The 3,771-nt window shown below is 46.8% G+C and overlaps 1 long non-coding RNA gene across 1 annotated transcript; it reads right to left on the bottom strand.

Moving 5' to 3' along the window:
• Positions 1 to 791: 791 nt before the first annotated feature.
• Positions 792 to 1,553, bottom strand: LOC123490779. The gene is made up of 3 exons (XR_006661043.1): positions 1,514 to 1,553; positions 1,283 to 1,393; positions 792 to 861 (listed from the first exon to the last, which is right to left on the bottom strand). It is a non-coding gene; the product is annotated as an uncharacterized LOC123490779 (long non-coding RNA).
• Positions 1,554 to 3,771: the final 2,218 nt, after the last annotated feature.

The following is a 3,771-nucleotide window of genomic DNA, read 5'->3' as shown; positions in this document are numbered from 1 at the left end:
AAAATCTTATAGTAAATCTCAAATGACACCACGCTCCTCTATTTAGCAATTACGTGACCAGGAGTGCACAATGAAAGGGAATGGGGCATCATTTGAGACGTACACTATTTCTATGTGTATAAAATTCAGAACCGGCGATGACAGCTAACATGATTGGACAGTTAAAACAGGAAATGAGAGACCTTATTAATGTGACTGGCCAGTTATAACAGGAAATGAGACAGTATTAATGTATTAGCAGGATTGGCCAGTTATAAGAGGATATGAGACAGTATTCATGTGATTGGCCAGTTATAAGAGGATATGAGACAGTATTCATGTGATTGGCCAGTTATAAGAGGATATGAGACAGTATTCATGTGATTGGCCAGTTATAAGAGGATATGAGACAGTATTCATGTATTAGCAGGATTGGCCAGTTATAAGAGGATATGAAAGAAAGTATTAACGTGATTGGCCAAATATAACAGGAAATAATACTGTTTTAAGTATTGACAACGATTGGAAGCATCAAAACGTATTGATTATCAATGATTGTCCTCGTAGAGGAAGAATGGACAGACAGGAGGTAGAGGGGGGGGGTTTGATGCTGAGTGGGGGGGGTGTCAGACTTTGGCCTTCTTGGCCGGAGGTTCAGGGTTTGTGAGTGGGGGGTGTAGACTTGTGGCCGGAGGTTCAGGGTTGATGGAGTGGGGGGTGTGTCAGACTTTGGCCTTCTTGGCCGGGAGTTCAGGTTGATGCTGAGTGGGGGGTGTTCAGACTTTGGCTCTTGGCGGAGGTTCAGGTTGATGCTGACGCGGGACTCCGGCCGGGTGTGTAGGGAATACGAGATGATGTCACCTTCTTACCGATGGTCTCAATCTGCAGGAAACACAGAGAGGATGCAATCTGGTTATAGTTTTGATAACGTAGTCTTACTGTGTGTGTGTGTGTGTAGGGTGTGTACAAATTAAACTCGTCCCAGGCTTGGACTTGAGTTCCTGTCTGGAACTTAGCGGGTTTGGATTTACTGAGTAACGCATAATCAATTAACAATTCTGAGCGAATTCACACGACTATGAGGCGTGGCTCTAAATCGGCGGGAGAGCCTGAGTCAGTTGTATAATATAGGAAATCGGCAGTCAAAATAGATGTTCTATCACATTAACCATATTATTTTTGGGAAGCGCAATTGATTCAGAGTTCGGCCATGAAAAGTTTAAGTGTGTAAACTATTTTAGAGCGAGAGAGAGAGAGTGAGAGAGTGTGTGTGTACGGGGGGGGTGTACAGGGGGGTGTGTACCTGGAAGCCAATGTTCTGCAGGCGGGGGTGAAGTTGGTCCAACAGGCGACGGCCGTCAAACAGAAACGCTGGCTTCAACATGTGGTCATATATCCTCTCATAATCCAGATCCTACACACACACACACACACACACACACACACAGTTGATGTTAGGTGTTTAAAGGATAGAGTAGTGTGTGTGTGTGTGTTCCTGTGTGTGTGTGTGTGTGTGTGTGTGTGTGTTCTTCACCCTGAACATGTCCCACTCGGTGCAGATGACCAGCGCGCGGCCCCTGACAGGCCTGGTAGGGATCCACTGACACTGTGACCAGCTCGGACACTCAATACACAGATACAACGTTACACAGACACTGTGACCAGCCGACACTACAACACACAGATACACGTTAAAGACCTGTGACCAGCTCGACCACTACAATACAGCAGATACAACGGCGACAGACACTGTGACCAGCCTCGACACTACAATACACAGATACAACGCCAGCACAGACACTGTGACCAGCTCGACACTACAATACAGATAACGACAGACACAAAGACACTGTGACCAGCTCGACACTACAATACACAAGATACAACGTTACACAGACACTGTGACCAGCTCGGCCACTACAATACACAGATACAACGCGACACAGACACTGTGACCAGCCCGCCACTAACAATACACAGATACAACGCTCATAGACACTGTGACCAGCTCGACACTACAATACACAGATACAACGCTCATAGACACTGGACCAGCTCGACACTACAATACACAGATACAACGCTACATAGACACTGTGACCAGCTCGGACACTACAATACACAGATACACGCTGCTACAGACACTGTGACCAGCTCGACACTACAATACACAGATACAACGTTGCATAGACACTGTGACCAGCTCCGACACCAACAATACAGATACAACGCTACACAGACACTGAGACCAGCTCGGACACTACAATACACAGATACAACGAATTACATAGACACTGAGACCAGCTCGACACTACAATACACAGATAAAACGTTATACAGACACTGTGACCAGCTCGGCACACTACAATACACAGATACAACGTACACAAGAGCAGACACTGCGACCAGCTCGACACTACAATACACAGATACAACGCTACATAGACACTGTGACCAGCTCGACACTAAGCAATACACAGATACAACGCTATACAGACACCGTGACCACCCGGGCACACTACAATACACAGATAACTTAATAGACACCGTGGACAGCCGACACCCAAACAAGCAGATAACAACTCAGCATAGACACTGTGACCAGCCCGACACTACAATACACAGATACAACGTAGATAGACACTGTGACCAGCTCGACACACAATACACAGGACAATAGACACTGTGACCAGCTCGACACTACAATACACAGATACACCGCGTAGCATAGACACTGTGACCAGCTCGGACACTACAATACACAGATACAACGCTGAGCATAGACACTGTGACCAGCCCCGGACACCACAATACACAGAAACAACGCCAGCATAGACACTGCACCAGCCTGACACTATACGGACACTCAACACACAGATACAACGTTACATAGACACTGTGACCAGCTCGGACACTACAATACACAGAAACAACGCTACACAGACACTGTGACCAGCCCTGCACACACACAATACACAGATACAACGCCACATAGACACTGTGACCAGCTTGGACACTACAATACACAGATACAATCGCCACACAGACACTGTGACCAGCTCCGGACACTACAATACACAGATACAACGCTACAGCAGCACACTGTGACCAGCCCGACACTACAATACACAGATACAACGCTACACAGACACTGTGACCAGCTCGACACTACAATACACAGATACAACGTCACACAGACACTGTGGACCAACTCGGACACCACAATACACAGATACAACGCCACATAGACACTGTGACCAGCTCGACACTCACAATACACAGATACAACGCTACACAGACACTGTGACCAGCTCGACACTACAATACACAGATACAACGTTACACAGCACACGGCGACCAGCCCGACACTAACAACACACAGATACAACGTTACACAGACACTGTGACCAGCTCGACACTACAATACACAGATACAACGCCAAATAGACACTGTGACCAGCTCCGACACTAAATACAAGATAAGCCAACGCTAGCTACGGACACTGTGACCAGCTCGACACTACAATACACATATACAACGCTATCACAGACACTGTGACCAGCTCGGCACACTACAATACACAGATACAACGCTACACAGACACTGCGACCAGCTCGGACACTACAATACACAGATACGACGTTACGTAGACACTGTGACCAGCACAGACAATACAATACAAGATACAACGTTATACAGACACTGCGACCAGCTCGCGACACTACAAACACAGATACAACGCTACACAGACACTGTACTCAGCCCGGACACTACAATACACAGATACAACG

The sequence above is a fragment of the Coregonus clupeaformis genome, unplaced genomic scaffold (genome assembly GCF_020615455.1).
Source record: "Coregonus clupeaformis isolate EN_2021a unplaced genomic scaffold, ASM2061545v1 scaf4770, whole genome shotgun sequence".
Taxonomy (NCBI): Eukaryota; Metazoa; Chordata; class Actinopteri; order Salmoniformes; family Salmonidae; genus Coregonus; species Coregonus clupeaformis.
Note: the sequence above shows the minus strand (reverse complement) of the source record. Positions and strands in the feature narration are given on the sequence as shown.